We start from the raw sequence: 20946 nt of genomic DNA, 5'->3' as shown, positions 1-20946 counted from the left end.
CCAACCCACCCACCCAAGCTTTCTTGCCTTCTCCCATGCCTGGAAGGAAAGGAGCCAGGGGAGAAGCTAAGCCATCAGACTGATGCTTCTGCTTTCCCAGTAGTATCTCAGGGGCAAGGAAGCAGCAGGAGATACCCCAGGCTCTGCCCGCCCCTTCCTGGCATAAACCCATAACCCAAGGATGGGCAAAGCATCTAGGGTCTGCTTCCCTTGGTCTCTCAAGGGCTGAAGGATTAAGGTGAAGGCTAAAAGAATCACTTTTGAGATGAAACTTTAAAAATAGATGTGATGGGTTGGGATGGGGGGAGGGAATGGTGCTCAGCCAGAAAGGGGACGCCATGTTGGAATCAGGTCCCTGGGAGGTGCCTTACTTGAGCTCCAGAAATGGAGGTGCCCATCCATTATAGATTTGCTCCTTGCTTCTCCCCATATTTTTGATTAGCTTTTTCTTTAAATGCTTAGCTGCTAAGCCAGCCAGAACATGTATACTGACTTCACATAATTTTTCATTATCTATGATGCCTCTAAGCCCAACGCAGTCTTGTTGCTCATCTCTTCTTGTGACCAGGTCTATCTTTAATCTTGCCTCATCTCAATTGATTTATAGCCCCCTTGCCTTTTTGCATTCCCCTGAGTCATCAAACATTCCCACCCAGATATCAAAGGGCCTGTGGGTGCTCGGAGGGGCCTGGACCCCGCCTGACATCTAATGGATTCTGAAATGTGCCATGCTCTTGACAGCAGGAATAAGCCAGCAAAGGCAGAAGCCAGCTGGGTATTGTCCTGGTCTACTTCCAATACTGGCCCTTTGGTACCCAGGTGGGTTTAGGTGCCCCAACATACCCTTACTTAAAGAGCACAGGCTTCAGACCTTTTACTGGAACCTCCACTGGTCTCTGCAGGCCTGGGATGCATGGAGGGCTCATGGATCTTCCTTTTGGGTCTTCTTGAGCCAAGTCTTGCTGAGTGCCCTGTTATACCACTTCTGAAATGGATTTGGTGGTGCTGGGCTCCTCTGCCACCCTCTGTGGAAATCAGAGGCTCTGAGTGCTTGGAGATGTCTCAACTGGCTTTTCCTTGGAGGAAACAGACCAGCCTTGGGGAGATGCAGTTCCTCTAGGTGATTTGATCAAAGAGTGGAAGTGAGTTTGATGGTGTCTGTTTGTTGACTTTGGATGGAGAGACCCACGGGACACAGCAGAGGGTCTCAGAGATATTTTGTCCAGTAAAAAGTTCAGAGATTCAGTTAGAAAAAGAATTCTGAGAAGACCTGAGTTCAGCCTAGAACCCCCAGCCTTCTCAGGCAAGGGAGCCCAAGGAGCAACAGAGTTTTCTTGATGTCCCATTAGCCATGAAGCTCAGCATGGAAGCCTGGCAGAGGAGAGAGAGAAAGCTCCATGGCCTCTGGCTGGGGAGAATGAAGATGGTTTCACAGTGGTCGTCTGAGGCTAGGGAGACTGAAGACCCTCCCTCTCTACCGGGCTCACACAGCCAACTTCCAGCAGGCTTCCCTTGACTATGGAGGTCTAGAGCTGGGGGGCAAAAGGCCCTGCTTAGAGCTGGTTTGCAGAGTAGGCCAGAAGGGAAGCAGTTTCTCCTTGGTGGGGGGACATGGTACGTAATGTGGATGGCTGAGATTTGGGGAGACAGCTGCCACCTCAGGCATATCCTTAGTGGATAGATTGTCCAGGGCCTGGAGAAGGCAGTGGAGGCCAGAATGGATAACTAGCTACAGAGAGCAGGTCCTGCAGAGAAGAGAAGGTGGACATCAGTCAGAGACAGCAGCAGCTTTACAGCAGCCGAAGCCCAAGTCCACCTCCCTGTTCAGTCTGTTCTGTTGTCATTAGACATGTGTGTTCCTAAAAATCACTGGCTACACAAAATCACACCATGAAAGTCACAGAGGTGATGGGAAAATGGGGTCAGGAGCACATCATTCAATCAGTGACACACTAAAAAAAGATAGGAACCAAATCAAGGCAGCAGCGCAGTCTCATGCATTTGAATGGCTAAGAAATGATCAAATATTATAGTAAATAGTGGCTGAGTTCCCAGCCAAGGACTGCTGCTCAGCCTGCTCCCCAGCACCTACTGGGCTGGCAAAGCGGAGTTGCTCTGGGTGAGAGGGTGGTCTCAGTGGACCGCAGCTCCAGGCCATGGTGGAAGATGGGTAAGGGGGAGGGGCAGATCAATCTTCCTCAGCCCTCAGCTCCAACTACCCCAAAGATTCTGTGATAAATGTGGTGCTTTACTCTAAGAAAGCCCGAAGTTTTCTTGTAGACATGGGCATCAGAATGAGGGTTGCAGCTTGGGAGTTATTGGGAAGTGGTTCTGTCTTCCGTCTTCTCTGTTTCTCCAAGATGAAAGCCCACATAGGCTAACACAAATCAAAGTGTGTTCAGTCATTCTCTCTCTCTTTTTTTTTGTGAGGAAATTGGGGTTAAGTGACTTGCCCAGGGTCACATAGCTAGTAAGTGTCATGTGTTGGTCTGAGGCCAGATTTGAATTCAGGTCCTCCTGACTTCAGGGCCAGTGCTCTATCCACTGTGCCAGTCATTCTCTATTGCTCATATTGGAACAAATTCACATCCTCAAAGTGAGTGTTACAGCAGAACTGACTATGGCCCTTTCTTGCCTCTGATGTCTCGGCCACTTGGTTTCACATGAGCCTGTCCCCTGCCCCATGAATGTTCCCTCTTCCACTGACCGGTGATGTGTGTGTAAGAAAGTGTGCTGAGGTTTATGGGGATGGGTGATGGGATGACTTTCTGTCTTGCTATTTCATTAAAATACCTTCACTTTGATCTAAGCCTGATCAGCTGTGGACTGGCCAAAGCAAAACCCATGGGTAAAGGCTGAGGACATATGGTTTAGAGAGGATTCTGACCTACCCCATGCTTGTGGTCTGAGGTAGTCTGCTGAAGGCCAGGGAGAGGGGCAGGGTGTGTGCCATGACCTACAGATGCCTTTGGTTTAGCCTCTCTATATATGTACACACATACACACACACACACATCCATGTCATTCACATCCTGTCTGTCATACCCTTAGTGTGCAAGTCCAGCTCTACAAAGGGAGGTGTGCAATCCCTTCAGAGCCTTTTAGGAAGTAATGTCTGAACTTTTTTTTCCTCCATGAACTTTTTTTTTTTTAGGCAATTGGGTTTAAATGACTTGCCCAACGTCACACAGCTAGTAGCTGTCAAGTGTTTGATCTGAGGCCAGATTTGAACTCAGGTCCTCCCGACTTCAGGGCTGGTGATCTATCCATGTGCCACCTAGCTGCCCTGGTAATGTCTGAACTTTTAAAAATATTTTCCTAAAAACATCAAAAGAAAATGAAGTCTCCCTGTTATGAAATTATGGATTCACATTTAGTTCATTGAGTCAATATCCCCCTACTTCTGGTGGTTAGAAAGTGGGAGAAGCAGGCTATTGTAGATTGTAGTTTCTTGGTAACTCACAGCAAGATTGGGCATGCTCACAAACCAGGTCCCATCTGGTCTGTGGATAGGAAGCTTTTGGGCAATTCTGCTGCCCTTCTTACCCAGACAATCAGACATTCTGAGTGTTTCAGATATAGTATTCCCATAACTGGGGCCCCTAAGGGAGCCAGAGAGAGGAGACTGTCCATAGGAGAACCCAAGATAGACTCCAGCCTTTTTTTGTTTGTTTGTTTTAGGCAATTGGGTTAAGTGACTTGCCCAGGGTCACACAGCTAGTGAGTGTCAAGTGTTTGGTCTGAGGCTGGATTTGAACTCAGGTCCTCCTGACTTCAAGATCAGTGCTCTATCCACTGCACCACCTAGCTGCCCCTAGACTCCAGCCTTTCCCCCCACACTCAGCACCCTCTTTTGTCTCATCACTCCCCAATCCTTCATCTCCAGAGGGTAACTCCCAGGGGTGGGACTGGCACCATGGAATGCAGCCAATCAGGCCTGAGCTCGGTGAGAATGCCCTGAGCTGGGCTGGTCTGCCCAGGTAAGGATAGACCCTGATAAGAGGCACACTGAGTGCTTTGGCTGGAAGTGTGGACACATGATGCAGTACAGAGTGGTAAGTTTCTCATTTGTAACAGTGAAAATAAGGCAAATGAAGCACAAAGTTCCAAGCATGATCAATTTATTAGTAAAATGCAAATTTTCCAATAAATAGGATCTCAGCTTCTTAGGCAAAGCTAAGACCCTGAATGAGGAGGACAATTTTATAGGTTTGGGGGAGTATGGAACAAAGAACAGAGCAGGTTAGGTGATGTCATAGGGTTGAGGATGACATGACTGGTTACAGAGTGGAGGTATGGGGAGCAAAATGCTTGGTGGGAAGTTTGGTAATGAGGGGCCAACAACAACCCCTGCCTTTCTTCCGGGGACTAGGAAGTGTTCCTTGTTTGAGTCCACTTGCCAGAAAGAGACCCAGACTTCTTTGGACAACAAACCAGACATTCTTGAAGGACGGCTCCCTGATGCTCACTGCATCTGCAAGGCAGCAGAATTCCTTGAGGCAAGAGAACAGGATTTGAGAATTAACCCATTTGTTGGGCAGCTGAATTCTGAACTAAATTCAGAAACAGAGAATCATGATTCAAGCAGTCACAGGACAAAATCAATTGTCAATAGGATCAAGAAGAAAATGATACAGGATCAATTTAAGTCTTCTCACATTGGAGGGGAGAAGAGGAAGCTCAAGAGAGTCATAGATGTAAGTGGAGCCTTCCTCCCTTGAATTTTGTGGACATGCCCTCCCCTGGACACCAAGGTTGGCCCCCTTCTTCCTCATCTCCCTCTCTATTCCTCCTTATTCTGCTGACTTGAATGCCCTTTACCTACATAGGAAGTGGGGCCCAATGGTTTTTGTGACTGGGAGAGATTCCTAGTTTTGGGGCAAAATGCAGCACCTTTCTGCTCCTTAGGGGAACTGAAAGGGTGTATTGGGGGTTGGGGCCAGAAAGGAGTAAAATTCAGTGTATGGAGCAGAGGTCAGTATGATTAGCTTATTTGCCCCTGTTAATGCCTCTCTCTCTCTCTCTCTCTCTTCTCTCTTCTCTCTCTCTCTCTCTCTCTCTCTCACACACACACACACACACACACACACACACACACACACACACAAAGAGATAACATTGTCCTTTATAAACCAGGTGATCACATAATTTCTTGCTGTTTACCGATCTTCCCAATACATGATTGGAGGTGAGGGATGGACATAAAAAAAGAAAAGGTGTCCAAGGGGCTAAGAATTACCACACACACACTCCAGGTAGCCTTGGCTACCAGCTGACAGACAGCCCTATCATGCTGCATATCTGTTAGGAGACGTGACTCCTGACCTGTGGAGAGAATGGTGCAAGAAGAGGAGAGGTGTGGGTTTTGTGTGGGGAAGCTTAGGGGCCACCTTGCTCCCCACCACCCATTTGGGAAGAAGCTGACACATTCCCATTTCCCTTAATTCCTGGGACATGCAGAACTCAGGGTGGACTCCATGGAGGGAGCAGAGTGTTCAGCCTAAGCTAATCTGTGGTGATGTCCCCAGTGACTGTATTTTTCCTACTTATCTCTGATTTCCTTTCAAATAATAAGTGTTTATGGTGGGGTGGGAATTCAACCGTCAGATTAAGTTAACTGGGGCTGGGGCAGAACTACTCCTCCTCCTCCCTGTGGAAGAGGGCTTTTATCCTGAATCATAAAAGATTCCTAGCCCTAGGTGTCAAATATTTCATGGGTAATACATAGGTATAATTCCAGCCTGATATTCCTGGCAAGGGAGTGAGCAGCCACTTCCTCTTCTTACTACCCAACAAAGGTGGGCCTTAAGTCTCTTCTGAGGTGAGAACTCCAGCTCTATCCATAGATCCATTTACCAAGCTAGCTACCCAGCCTTTCATATAAGATCTTTACTGCAAGTGGGAATTTGTCTAATAGAATAATTTTGTAAGATTTCCTGGTTGTTTATCAAGAATTTCATGTGCATACACATAATACACACATACACATATAATACACAATACATATATAATATACACATATAACACACATGCATATAATACACAATGCATATATGTAATACACATACATATATAATATATATACACATATGTATAGTGAACCATTGTGAGCCCCCCCCATCACCTGAGAAAGGCCTAAAACCCGGATTTGGCCCACTCTGAGTTTAACCTACCATAATGCTTTGCATGCTCTGACATAACAGACATGCTTTGCTTTGCTCTCTGAGTGAATCCAAAATGCCCCTTCCTGTGTCAGCAGCTACAAGGCCAGATGAAGTGATCGGGAGTATTCTTCTGTTTATGACCGTCTAGGGCAGGGATCCTTGAACCAGACACTATCTTGAATAATGGGACTTTTCTTACCTTGGTATTTTATGGACACATGGTATGCTATGTTTCTTTCTCCCTCTCCATATACACACACACACACACATACATACATACATACATGGAGAGAGAGACAGAGTCATGTTAATGATGAAAGAACCACAGACATCCTGGGTCTATAATTTCAATCAACACTTTGACAATCTCTTATCTTATTGTATTTACAATCTGTCCTATTAAGACATTCCTTTCTCATATTGTGGTTGTCACATATGGAGACTATAATTTTGGTTGACACAGGCATCTTGAGCTGGGATTGCTCTAAGCGTATAAAGGGTCTCCTTCAGCTTGTTTACTTCTGAGTCAGAATTATTTTCTGACTCCCATGTGATACATGATTCTTTGGCCTAATGAGAATAAATATTCTTGTTATAGCACATGTACAGCCTGATTCCGTTTGTTCCCTGGTCAAACCTTTGGTAAGGTGAACCCTATTGTATTTGTTCTTAGGACAAACTTTCAGTTAAGGGGGAAACTGGTATTCAACCGTTTATGAAAGGTTTGGTCCAAAAAAACCCAACCCAAACAGAATCAGTTACACACACACACACACACACACACACACACACACACACACACACATACGTTAAAGTATTTGGATTTCATGATAGTCCTGAATTCTGAAGACCCACTGGATCTTGCCTCAGGAGTTTCCATTTTCTTTTTCTAAAATCTGGTTCAGGAGTGATTTTAATTTTAATCAAACTGATAGAGTTACATAGGGGTTAAGTTTCCACAGTTTCCACAGGTAGAAAAGTGCAGAGGGTTATAAAAACAACTCAAAGAGGCAGTTACACTGCAGGTGGGCTTGGCTTTAGCCAATAAGAAGTAAGCTGATGGTTCCAAGAAGACCCCCAAATCAAGATAAGGGCTGAGCCAGCTCAGACTGGTTAAGATCAACCCGAAGACACCAGCAAAATGTTAGTGCGCCTGAGGGAGGAGGAAGGGTGTAACCCAGGAAGGAAGGGAGTTTTCCCGCAAACTGCATAAAAGCACTCTCACCTTGGCACTCAGGGCCCGCCCCTCCTGAAGAGGGTTGGGGTGTTAAATCCTCTGGACTTCCTCTGTGATAAACTTTCTTGATACTAAATTTTTGGTGTCAAGCGTGTTTCTAACAAACCTGAGCTCCTCCCCTCCCCCTTTTTCTCTCTATCCTTCCCTCCCTCTCCTCTATGTGCCTTTCTCTCTCCCCTTCCTCTCTCTCTTCCCTTTCTATCTCTTCATCTCATTAATGACTTATAGAATTTATTATACCCTTTCACTTTTTTAATGCAATATTTAATAACTCATCCCTCCTTATACTCCATCCTGTCCCCATGAAGAAAAAAAAGAATAAAACAATTGGTTGGTGGCTGTCTTTCATTGTGGAAGAGTACCACAATGATGTCTCTATGCTAGAGCCAAGTTGGAGTGTGTCCAGCTACCGCTGATCAGGCCAACAAGAGCTCAGAATGTTCTACTGCAGATTAGGCACAAATAGTCCATGTGAACCTTTGGGGTGGACTCTCTAATCTGTGCATCTCACGGTTCTTTCGAGCTGCTACAATTCTGCCTTGCTCATAGAGCACAGTGCCTTCTCTGATGAGGGCACACCATGCTGGGCGGTCCTGTGCCAAGGTCTCTTGTGTCACACAATCAATTGCAAAGTTCTTCACAGAGACCTTGAGAGTGTCCTGGTATTGCTTCTCCTGACCACCCTGAGAATGCTCGCCCTGTGTGAATTCTCCATAAAATAGTCTTTTTAGCAAGCCTACACTTGGCATTCAAATAACATGGCCAGCCCATTGATGTTGTGCTCTCTGTGAGAGTCTGAATGCTTGGCAGTTTAGTTAGAGGAAGGACCTCAAAGCCTGGTATCTTATCCTGCCAGGCAATCTTCAGAATCTTCCTAAGACAATTCAAATGGAAATTATTCTTCAAGCTAAATATTTACACTCAACAGAAGCTGTGGCCCCTATGCAAAATGACTGATGTCAACAGATTAGAGCACTTCTCTGAGTAGGAACAGTTTGTTGCTAACTTGGAGGGAAAGTTGAGCCAACACACAGCTGGCAGAAAAGGAGCGGGCAGCTTTCAAAAATTTAAGGTACAGCACTGCATCTGCTCATCTGGGTCAGAGCACTTGAAACATCAAGACTGTTTTGATGAAAATTATGGGGGAGGAACTAGGTGGTGCAGTAGATAGAGCTCTGGCCTTGGAGTCAGGAGGACCTGAGTTCAAATCTGGCCTCAGACACTTGACACTTACTAAATGTGTGACCCTGGGCAAGTCACTTAACCCCATTGCTTAGCCAAAAAAAAAAAATTATGGGGAAATTCAGAAGCATTTCCATAACATAATATAATAAAAGTAGGCTCAGACTACCAGACATGGCAAGGAGTCCTGGGAGGCATGGAGTTGGAAACAGTAACATCAGGTCACATCGTGCATCTCATGGCCTTCTCATCACCAATACTGTCTTCCATTTACTTGAACATATCAGAACTTCTTGCATGCACCCTCACAGTTATAGACTATGTGATTGTAAGGAGAAGAGACACTTCGTGAGAATGATGAAGACACTATGTGGCGTGGAGTGCTAGACTGATCACAGAGTTATCCTCTCCAAGCTAAATATTTGCATTCAACAAAAGTGGGCAGCCTCAAGGCAAAATGACTACGGGAAGAATCAGTGTCAACAGATCAGAGCACTTCTTTGAGCAGAACAGTTGTTAACTGGGAGGGAAAGTTGAGCTACCAGGCAACAATGGAGCAGAAAAGGAGTGGGCAGCTGCTAAATGAAAAAAGGAGAGCTCTGGCAGCATTTAACTCCATCAAAAGTAAAGCACAAGTGAAGCTTAGAGAGATGCAGGATTCTTGGCTCAGTAAGGCAGATGAAATTCAGTGTTTTGTGGATAGTAACAATCCAAGGTGCTTTTATAATGCCCTGAAGGCTATTTATGGGCCAAAGACCTTTTGTATCTCAACTACTCATGCTACTCAACTACTCTTACTCAACTACTCAGTGCTGATGGAGCCACATTGATTAGTGACAAGGACACGATCCTGGAGAGAAGGGATGGACACTTCCACAATGTTCTCAACAGACCATCTCAACCGATGCTGAAGCCATTGACCATTTACCCCAAGTCGAAATCAATCCCTCCCTAGCTGAAGTTCCAACTGAAGAAGAGGTTCTGAATGCCATTGGGTTCTATTTGTGTGGCAAAGCGCCTGGTGCCGATTCTGTTCCAGCTGAGGTTTACAAGGTAGGTGATCCACTGCTCATGCAAAAGGTAACTGAAATTTTCTGGGTTCTATGGCAAGAGGAGGTTGTCCCCTAGGAGTTCAAAGATGCCTCCATCATCCGTCTCTGTAAAGGCAAAGGAAATGATTGTCCTATGACAACTAAAAGGGGTCTCTTAGTCATTGCTAGCAAAATTCTTACCAGAGTCCTTCTTAATAGGCTGATCTTTCACCTAGAAGGTGGTCGGCCACCTAAGAGCTTGTATGGCTTCAGAAAGGGCTGAGGAGGGGCAGCTAGGTGGTGCAGTGGATAGAGCACTGGCCCTGGAGTCATGAGGACCTGAGTTTAAATCTGGTCTCAGACACCTGATACTCACTAGCTGTGTGACCCTGGGCAAGTCACTTAACCCCTATTGCCTCACCAAAAAACAAAACAAACAAAAAACAAAACAGAAAGGACTGAGGAATGGTTGATAAAATAATTAAGTCCTGCTCCAATACCTGCATTTTGCCCACTGGCCATGCCCTTGGTGCATGGCAAGTTCACTCCCTTCCTCTTAGGAGTTGAGCCGCCATCCTCATGGATGAAGACCTTCATCCTTCCTCTGGGACTCGTGCTCATCTGGGCACTGACTGGAGGTGTCCAAAGTCTCTCCAAGCAGCTCTGCACAGCATGGCTCTCTCACTCTCCCACAGTGGCTCACTTTGCTGCCTGCATCAGTGGTTTTTGAAGTGGTTTCCTGTGAAATGGTCCATTTTGTCATTGTCTATGTGTGGCACTTCTTCAACTGTGGGTTGCAACCCCATATGGAGTCATGTAACTGAATGTGGAGGTAGGTCTCTGAATGCACAGCGACCATAAATTAATTAAAAATCAAACGCGCCATGAATCTAAGATGTCTTTGGCAGCACTTGCCCACTTTGCATCACAGGATTTCGCTGCAGCCTCGGTTCTGAGCACACAACTTGAGCACTTGGTACTTGCCATTGCCACCAATGCCAACAAACACTGTTAGAAACACCTCAGCCCAGATCTGAGACTACTGCATGTTATGAATTGCAGTGCCTTTACTGTACATACAAAGTTTTCTATTCCTGCAGAAACATAATAGTTTAATTACAGAAAATAAAAAATTCTAAAATTTTCCTATCATCATTGCTCAGCATGTAAGTATCAAATTAGTGTATCATTGTATTAGAATGTTTGATTTTAAAATTGCTGTCATCTTCTTCTACAGAAACATAAGTGTTTAATTGCAGCCAGTAAAGACAAAAGCCCTTTAATAATATTTCTTCACCATCACTGCTGTATGTGTATGTAAGTATGAACATGATTTTTTAAATTAAGCAAAAACAAATGTAATTTCATAAACTAAAGCTAATATTTATTTCATAAATTATTAGCAATATTTATTTATGTTTTAGGACAAAAATATTTTTTGTTATTGATAAGTGGCTATATTTAGACAGAAGAGATAAAAATACTGATAACAATGTAGCAGCCTTTGCTACCACGTTGTAGTACACCTAAGTGGACAAGAAAAAGAAAAGATGGGGGAGGGGACAGAGCCAAGATGGTGGAGTTAAAGCAGTGACTTGCTTGAGTTCATCCCCAAACCACTCTAAACACTTGTAAAAATGACTCTAAACAAATTCTAGAGCAGTAGAACCCACAAAAAGACAGAATGAAATACCTTTCCAGCCCAAGACAACCTAGATGGTTGATGAGAAAAGTCTGCTGTGCAGGGCTAGGAGAGGAGCACAGTTCAGTGTGAGCCATGCCGGCAAAGATTGGTCCCCAGCAAACCCAGAACAGGCCTTAGGAGACTGAATCATGGGCAGCTGTGGTGGTTTCCAGACTTCTCAACCCACAAATGCCAAAGACAACTTAAGAAGGTCAGTAGGAAAAGGTCTGCCAGATTTGGGTGAGAGAGGAGTGTGCGTCAGGCCCCAGCCCTGGTGCAGCCCTAGGGTGACAGTGGCTGTTTCCTGAGCTCTTGGACCACAGACAGTAAGGGATCAAGCAGCTGATCAGACACAGGGATCTCTTTGCTGGCACTGAGGCAGGATTCTCTTGCTTTGCCCATCCTTGGATTTGGGTGGCTGTCCTGGGGGGAGAAGGAGTGGTGGTGTGATGGAGCTTGGGGTGGGGTAACGGAGAGAGAATCCTCCTCACAGTTCCAAGGCAGAAAAGAGTGCTTGCAGTCACTCACAGACCAGAGCACAGGCCAGGAAAGGAGTAAATACCTCTCCTTTGATCATATCACCTTGGAAGAACTAAAAATTTACAGGTCCCTAGAAGTATCTCTGAAAACAGCTATACAAAACCCCTGAAGCTTGGGACAGTACACCCTCCACACTGGAAACAGACCCCTACCTTAACAAAGAGTTTAAAAGTCAAGTAATTGGCTGGGAACATGAGTAGGCAGAGGAAGAAAACTTTGGTGACAAAGAAGACTAAAACATACAACTGGAAGAAAACAACAAAGTCAAAGCTCCTACATCCAAAGCCTCCAAGAAAAATAGGAATTGGTCCCAGGCTATGGAAGAGCTCAAAAAGCATTTTGAGAAGTAGAGGAAAAATTGGGAAAAGAAATGAGAGTGATGCAAGAAAATCATGAAAAACAAGTCAACAGCTTGCTAAAGGAGACCCAAAAAAAATACTGAAGAAAATAACATCTTAAAAAACAGCCTAACCCAAATGGCAAAAGAGGTCCAAAAAGCCAATGAGGAGAAGAATGCCCTAAAAAGAAAAACTGGCCAAATGGAAAAGGAAGTCCAAAATATTACTGAAGAAAATACTTCCTTAAAAATTAGAATAGAACAACTGGAAGACAGTGACTTTATGAGAAATCAAGACACTGTAAAACAAATCCAAAAGAATGAAAAATTAGAAAACAATGTGAAATATCTCATTGGAAAAACAACTGACCTGGAAAAATAGATCCAGGAGAGAGAATTTAAAAATTATTGGACTATCTGAAAGCCATGAGCAAAAAAAGAGCCTAGACATCATCTTTCAAGAAATTATCAAGGAAAACTGCCCTGATATTTTAGAACTACAAAAGAGGGCAAAATAGAAATTGAAAGAATCTACCGATCTCCTCCTGAAAGAGATCCCCAAAGGAAAACTCCTAGAAATATTGTAGCCAAATTCCAGAGTTCCCAGGTCAAGGACAAAATATTAGAAGCTGCCAGAAGGAAACAATTCAAGTACTGTGGAAACACAATCAGGATAACACAAGATTTAGGAGCTTCTACATTAAAGGACTGCAGGGTATGGAATATAATATTCTGGAGGGCAAAGGAGATAGGATTACAACCAAGAATCATCTACCCAGCAAAACTGAGTATAATCCTTCAAGGGAAAAAATAGTCATTAAGTGAAATAGAGGACTTTCAAGCATTCCTGATGAAAAGACCAGAGCTAAACAGAAAATTTGACTTTCAAATACAGGACTCCAGTGGAACATGAAGAGGTAAACAGGAAAGAGAAATCATAAGAGACTTATTAAGATTGAACTGTTTACATTCCTGCATGGAAAGATGATATTTGTAACTCATGAGAACTTTGTCAGTATTAGGGTAGTTGAAGCAAAAAAGTTGTATGCATGTATATATAGATAGATAGAGGGCACAGGGTGAGTTGAAGATTAAGGGGTCATATCTGGAGAATAAAATTAAGGAATGAGAGAGGATGATACTTGGAGAAGAAAGGGAGAGGTAGAATGGGGTAAATTATCTCACCAAAAAAAAAAACAAAAAAGAAAAGTCTCTCACAGTGGAGGGGAAACAGGGGAAGGTGAGAGGGAATGAGGGAATCTTATTCTCATAGGATTTGTCTTAAGGAGAGAATAACATACACATTCAATTGGGTATGGAAATCTGTCTTACCCTACAGGAAAATAGGGGGAGAAAGGGACAAGAGAGCTGGGGGATGATAGAGAGGAGGGCAGATTGGGAAAGAGGGTAATCAGAAGCAAATACTTCTGAGGAGGCACAGGGTCAAAAGAAAGAATAGAATAAATGGGAGGGCTTGATAGGATTAAGGAAAATAAAGTTAGTTTTTCACAACATGTCTACTAAGGAAGTATTTTGCATAACTGCACATGTGCAACCTCTATTGAGTTGCTTGCCTTTTCAATGAGGGTGGGTGGGGAGGGAGGAAGGGAGAAAATTTGGAACTCAAAGTTTTAAAAACACATGTTCTAAAAAAATGTTTTCACATGCAACTGGGAAATAAGAAATACAGGAAATGGGGTACAGAAATATATCCTGCTCTACAGGAAAATAGAAGGGGAAGGGGATAAGAGAAGGGAGTGGGGAGAGATAGAAGAGAAGGCACACCAGGGGAAGGGATATTCAGAATGCATGCCATCTTGGCGTGGGGGGAGGGGTGAGAAATTTGGAACTCAAAAACTTGTGGAAGTGAATATTGAAAACTAAAAATAAATAAATTTATATTAAAAAAAATAGACTAACCTAAATGACAAAAGAGGTCCAAAAAGCCAATGAGGAGAAGAATGCCTTAAAAAGCAGAATTGGCCAAAAGGAAAAGAAAGTACAAAAGCTCACCAAAGAAAATAATTCCTTAAAAGTTAGAATGGAGCAAATGGAAGCTAATGACTTTATAAGAAATCAAGACATTGTAAAACAAAACCAAAAGAATGAAAAAAATAGAAGACAATGTGAAATACCTCACTGGAAAAACAACTGACCTAGAAAATAGACACAGGAGGGATAATTTAAAAATTATTGGACTACCTGAAAGCCATGATCAAAAGAAGAGCCTAGGCATCATCTTTCAAGAAATTATCAAGGAAAACTGCCCTGATATTCTAGAACCAGAGGGTAAAATAGAAATGGAAAGAATCCACTGATCACCTCCTCAAAGAGATCCTCAAAGAAAAACCCCTAGGAATATTATAGCCCAATTCCAGAGTCCCCAGGTCAAGGAGAAAATATTGCAAGCAGCCGGAAAGAAACAATTCAAGTACTGTGGAAACACAATCAGGATAACACAAGATTTACCAGCTTCTACATTAAGGGACTGGAGGGCTTGGAATATGAGGTCAAAGGAGATAGGATTAAAACCAAGAATTACCTACCTAGCAAAACTGAGCATAATCCTTTCATGGGGGAAAAATAGATCTTCAGTGAAATAGAGGACTTTCAAGCATTCTTCATGAAAAGACCAGAGCTGAATAGAAAATTTGACATTCAAATACAAGACTCAAGAGAAGAATGAAAAGGGAAACAGGAAAGAGAAATCACAAGGGACTTATTAAAGTTTAACTGTTTACATTCCTACATGGAAAGATGATGTTTGTAACTCATGAGACCTTTGTCAGTATTAAGATATTTGGAGGGAAAAAAATATATATGGATAGATAGATAGATAGATAGATAGATAGATAGATAGATAGAGGGCACAGAGTGAGTTGAAGATGAAGGGGTGATATCTAAAAATAAAATTAAGGAGTGAGAGAGTGTTATAGTAGGAGAATAGGAGAGGGAGAGATAGAATGGGGTAAATTATCTCACATAAAACAGACAAGAAAAAGCTTTTACAGTGGAGGGGAAGTGGGGGAAAGTGAGAGGCAATGAGAGAATCTTATTCTCATTGGATTTGGCTTAAGGAGGGAATAACATACACCCTCAATTAGATTTGGAAATCTATCTTACCCTACAGGAAAACTGGAGGGAAGGGGATAAGAGATGGAGGGATCATAGAAGGGAAAGCAGATTCGAGGAGGGGGTAATCAGAAAGAAACACTTCTGAGGAAGGACAGGGTCAAAAGAGAGAATAGAATAAATGGGTGGTGGGGTGGGGTAGGATGAAAGGAAATATAGTTAGTTTTTCAAGACCAGCATTTATTATCAGCCACCTAGTAAGTGCCAGGCACTGAGTTAAGCACCTTGCCAATATGGCACATGCGTGATCTTCACAACTAGCACTGGAAGATAAGTATCATTATCCCCACCCTACTTTTACTCATGTAGTCAGGAATGTCTAAGGGGAAATAGTTTTTACTTTATTTTTTAAATTCAAATTTTGGTTTGTGGTTTCTTTTCTTTTACAACAGAAACTAGCCTTGTCTCCCTTCCCTACCTCCCACTTCTCTCCCTCTCCCCTCCCATTGAAAAAGGAAGAAAAACTAATGCCTATTACAAGAATGTATGTAGTTGAGCTAAACAAAATTTCTCAACGGTTATATCTAAAGAAAATCATATCAATCGCCACTGAGTATCATCTTTCTATCAAGACATAGAAGCCACATGTCATCATGAATCCTCAGGAATTAGTTGATCATTGCATTGATCAAAGTTCCAATGTGTGTATATCCACATATACAAATACACACATTTGTATCAGCCAAGATCCACCTGCTTACCCTCCCAACTGCTCCCTCCTCTAACACAGGAAACACAAAACCTATTACACAGAAAGTGTAGTCAATCTGAAAAAAAAAGCACAATATCTACGTCCTAAGAAATATTTCTCATTCTTCCTTCACCTCCAGTAGGCAGCATATTTCATCATCTTTGGCCCTCTGGACTCTTGGTTGGACAGTAAGCTAATTCAGGTTCAATGCAGTAGTATTCTGTTACATTTATGGACCTTATTCATCCATACTCCATTTATGCATAATGCCTCAGATTCCATTTCTTTGCCACCTCAAAAAGAATTATAAATACTTATGCATCCTTTGAATTTGTTTTGCTTAGGCCTAATCCCTCCCACAATCTATCCTCCTTCTAATTCCCCCTCCCCTTTCTCTCCTTTCCCTCCTCTTCACTAGTAAGTAAAATGTATTTCTATTCCCAACTCTGCGTTGTCTGTACTCTTCCTTCCTTTGACTAGATGACCAGAATTCAGGCATAAGATGCTCCCACCCACTCCCTCCTTCTTGTTTGTATAGATACATACTTGTGCTCATTACATGAGATAATATTTCCTAACCCTCCTTTCCATCCACCTACCTTAGTGTATTCTTCCTCTCTTTCCATCTTTTCCTCAAGATCAAGACATAACAGAATCCCTTCCAGGATTTTTCTAATATGATCCTTTCTTTGAGCTTGGTTAGATATCAAAGACACCGAGGTCATCCAGTGCATCCCCAGCCATCACGGGTCATCTTGACTCTGCTCTGCCACTGGACTGTGATTAGTGAAACTTACTGTTTGAGGTAAAAGTTCATGGGACCGTAAATGATTTTATTGTGAGTTGTCTGATGAATCATAACAATCCATCAATAATCAATAATCCACCATCTGAGAGAAATGCCACAAGCCACTCAGAGAGAATGTGATAAAAGTGAGAAGTCAGCATTGGGAAAAGCTGAGAGGACAATTTTAGCCTCAGTCTAAGATGGGATCCTCCTGGCTCAGTTTCCCCATTATATTCTTTTGAAAAGGAATGTTACCCACCTGGCTATTCCTGAGTCTGGCTATGCGGTGGATACGACACTGCATGGTTGGAAAACTGTGAATTATGTGAATTCAAGCAGGGCTAAGGATGTTTTATCCTGAAATATTTGGGTCCTAAATCTAGTCCCTGCTTTATTCTTTTATAGCAAATTTCTATAATCAGAGCAAGTGGTCAGTAAAAGATCAATGCAAGTGTGTGAGATCTTGCTGTTTTGACTTGAATGTGTAGTCTTTCAATACCCCCAAACAACTGAAATTAAATCAGAAACATCTTCAGTTTGGCTTGGGGAGGAGAATTTCAGTGAAAATGGAAGTGAAAGTCAGTCTCTTGGCAAAGTCATTTGTGTAACTATTGATTAAGGGTTGGAAAACTCCACCTGCAAAAGTATTACTTCAACTTTTGAAAAAGTAACAAGATCAGATAATCCTGCAGGTCAAATGTAAATTATTTTAATGGGGCTCTTACACTTTTACTTCTCCCTATATCTGGGCCCTGCAGTCTTTTCTGTTAGATTTATGTCTTCCAGACTACAGGCCACTCACCTACAGTTGGTAGCAAATGGTGGATACTGGCCAATGTCCCTTCATTGTCCCCTGGATGGGTTGGTATATGGGGTTGTAATCAGAAGTGGATTACAGACTGGGCAGTACTTTTACTTTAGGTTCAGATGCTAACTTAACAAGTAATTGAGTTTATTTGATAATGCTTAAGGTGATAGAGAATTAGGAATTAAAATAATGTATATATGCATACAATCAAGTGAATCAACATAGAACAAAGGATAGAAATAGATAAAGAAAGAAGAACACTTCACCAAACCAGGGAGCTCCAAATTCCTGACATAAGGAACTGGGGAGACTTAGAAATGGTCCTCAGGGTCCGACAGAGGTGGGCATCCCCATCTCTGAAACAAAGACCTCCAAAGGTCTGTTTCCCAAGTGGCCCTTTTTATATCTATGTAAACCATGGGAAAACAACTTTAGAACTAAGAGGGAGCTTGGCCAGAGCTCCGGATGCCTGTATTTTATGTATGTGTCCAAGGATAGGCCAGATCCTTGGACACACACATATTTCTTGAGATAATGATTATTCTGCCCGAAGAACATAGTTTGTTTATTCTTTGATGTTTCATTCCCTTGGTGCTCCTGGTCACACAAACTAACTTTAAATTACATCCCTTATGTCAGGTCATGAGGTGGTCATATGAGGGACTGGGGAGGATCTCCTCAGTTTCCTTTACAGGGGTGTATTGGAATAACAGCTTAATTAACAGCTCTGAGATCTTGAACCATATTCAGTGTTCTCCATTAGGCTTTTTTACAATAATGATACAGATATTACATGGGAATTGACAAGGAACAAGGGGTCCTAGGTTTAACCAAGAGGTTAGAGATTAGGAGATAGGGAGACAGGAAGCCTGAATCCTGATAGGAAGGCTGAAACAGGACTTCCAGATTCCTATGGGTAAAGTATGAAGTCTGGAAAAGTATTACCAATGGTAAATCTGGGGAGAGTGAGCCAGAAAGTTTGGGGAGTGATTGGGAGTCTGGAAAAAGATTTAGGGGTAGGGAGCTCATTCAGTAGCCAGGGAAGGTGTGCACCTGGAAGACCTGGAGGACACTCACCAACGAGGTCAGATGAGGAGAATGAAACCCAAAGGCAAGGGCAGTCAGCAGAAGTCAGGAAATATGGGGAGCTCTGGCTCAGACCTACCTGGGACTTAAACGCATAGAGCTGTCTTCCAGAAGGCAGAGTGATGTCAACTTCAGGGAATTCAGGGAGATCTCAGCTCTAAAAGAAGGAAGAACAATCTCAGTCACAAGGGAAGGGAGAGATTTCAGCTCCAAGACAAGGCAGAGAGATCTCAGCTTCTGGGAAGATGGAGTGATCTCAGCTCCAAGGTGAGGCAGAGCTATCCCTGCTCTAAGGGAAGAAATCAGAGATCTGAGCTCTAGGGAAGGCAGAGCAGTCTCAGTTCAAAGACTTCCTCCTTCTGGCCAGCACACTCTAGGAAGGTTTTCCTATTCCCCAGAGCACCACCATGTCCAGCCCTTGAGGCCCTGAGGATAGTTGGGCCCTTTCCTCCAATCACACCCAGGGCCAGGACTCAGGGACCCAGACTGCCTCTCCTCCATAACCCCTGTCCTTCATCACATGGAATGCCTTCTCCACTGCAATGATCCCATCTTCCACCTTAAATCCTCTCAGGCCTACAAACTCCACCCTGCCCCCAACTGAAACACCACTATCCTGGTCATCTCTGTAAGCTTCTCCCCCTCCAGTGCCTCCACCACCTCCTTCCCTCCCTCCCTTCCAGACTCACCCCCTCCTCCTTCTGAGCAGAAAGACTGCCAGGATAAAACTGCAACATCAGACTAACTGAAAGCAATATACTCTGTACTTTGAGGAGCTGACAGCAAATGGCTCTTTGGAAAACTGGGATGCTGTATGCCTTCTTTAAATCCAGATTGTATTGGACTGAGTTCTCCCATTGTAATTGTGATGTTTGACCCTCTACAAGTGGACCAGATGTTTAGGCAAAATGGACTTAAAATTGGACATTAGGAAATGTGATTAAAGGTAATTGGATCAGAATAACTCTACCTTATCAGGTTATGCCATGTTTCCAGGGAAGACTAGTACTTCTGGTATGAGGGCTGCTGAGTCCTTTCCAGGGCTGCTTTCTATCTTTGGTGTCTATCGGATCCACACAATCTCACCTGTGTCTCCAAGAAACTACAGTTTAGCGACCACACCCTGGTAAACTGTTTTGGCAGACAGTTAAACCATATTGAGGGCAACCAAGGGGTCTCAAACCCATTGGTGAGTTAGGGGGGTGTCTACTCTGAGCATGTGAAGACTTCCCCTGGTGGAATAGGTGGATGAGAACAATTTGTTCCAACCACCGTAGAGCTTGGTTAGATATCAAAGACACCAAAGTCATCCAGTGAATCTCGAATCATCACTAGTCATCTTGACTGTCCTGCCACTGGACTGTGACATCTATGGAAGAGAGAGAGAGGCCTATGACTTCAAGCAACTTTGTCTCACTTAAATCCAATTTGTGTGTGAGTCAAAAGACATCTCCTGTACCATTTTACCATTACCCATCTCACAGTCCTGTGGTGACAGACAAGTGATGAAGCAGCAGGTGTGGATACACTGGAAGCCATAGTCACAACCCCGCACACAGGTAGCCCAGGCCCAGGGTCATCTACTCACTAGAAGCACCAGTGGTATTCGGCAGCCCCCTGGGTGTCTGAGGAGCCTTTTAAGGACCGCACTGCTCACTTCATGGTGTGAGGAAGCAGCCAGAAGAGGTGACCTAAAAATTATCTGCTTACTTAACCCTGGCCTGTTTACCATGGCAGGATCCCACCTTGTGGTCAAAATACACACACACACACACACACACACACACACACACACACACACACACAAGCACAAAAACTTCTGCAAATATGATTCTACTATCAGTACATGGAATGTATGTACACTTATGGACAACAAAATGCAGTAGACCTGGAAGATGAAAAGCTATTGTTGCAAGAGAATTCAGCAGGTATCATATACAAATAGCAGCCCTTTGTGAAACAAGGCTAGTGAACGAAGGCTGGCTTACTCAAGTTAGAGCTGGATACACATTTTTCTGGAGTGCCAGCAGTGAAGGGGAGCGCTGTGAACTGGCACAGGGTTTGCAATCAGAATCTAGTCAACAAGCTCATACACTTATCAAAAGGAGTGAATGAAAAGCTCATGATAGTATGATTGCCACTCGCAGGAAAGCACCCCACCACCCTCATCAGTGCCTGTGCTCCTGCCATGACAAACCCTGACGAGGTCAAAGAAAAATGTTATGAGGACCTAGAGACACTCATCACCAATGTGTCACAAGAGGAGA

At 43.4% G+C, this 20946-nt stretch overlaps 2 long non-coding RNA genes across 5 annotated transcripts in view; both read right to left on the bottom strand.

Annotated features, from left to right (window-relative positions):
* Positions 1-1739, bottom strand: part of LOC110202060 (uncharacterized) — a 28139-nt gene extending 26400 nt beyond the window's left edge. Inside the window, exon 1 of one of the 2 annotated variants that reach the window (XR_002322619.2) lies at positions 844-1739. This is a non-coding gene — a long non-coding RNA (uncharacterized LOC110202060). The remainder of the gene's footprint in view (positions 1-843) is intronic. The other variant, XR_002322620.2, reaches the window with a different exon arrangement.
* A 2365-nt stretch (positions 1740-4104) lies between these two features.
* The window catches only part of LOC110202053 (uncharacterized), a 32987-nt gene continuing 16145 nt past the window's right edge, over positions 4105-20946 (bottom strand). For all 3 annotated transcript variants that reach the window (XR_013484402.1, XR_013484400.1, XR_013484401.1), the window contains exons 2-5: positions 18759-18836; positions 10115-16794; positions 8753-9740; positions 4105-4493 (exon numbers count right to left, since the gene is read on the bottom strand). This is a non-coding gene — a long non-coding RNA (uncharacterized LOC110202053). The remainder of the gene's footprint in view (positions 4494-8752; positions 9741-10114; positions 16795-18758; positions 18837-20946) is intronic.

Source organism: Phascolarctos cinereus, unplaced genomic scaffold, assembly GCF_003287225.1.
Source record: "Phascolarctos cinereus isolate Bilbo 61053 unplaced genomic scaffold, phaCin_HiC Scaffold_2;HRSCAF=192, whole genome shotgun sequence".
NCBI lineage: Eukaryota > Metazoa > Chordata > Mammalia > Diprotodontia > Phascolarctidae > Phascolarctos > Phascolarctos cinereus.
The sequence above is the reverse complement of the archived record's forward strand: the minus strand, read 5'-3'. Positions and strand labels throughout refer to the sequence as shown.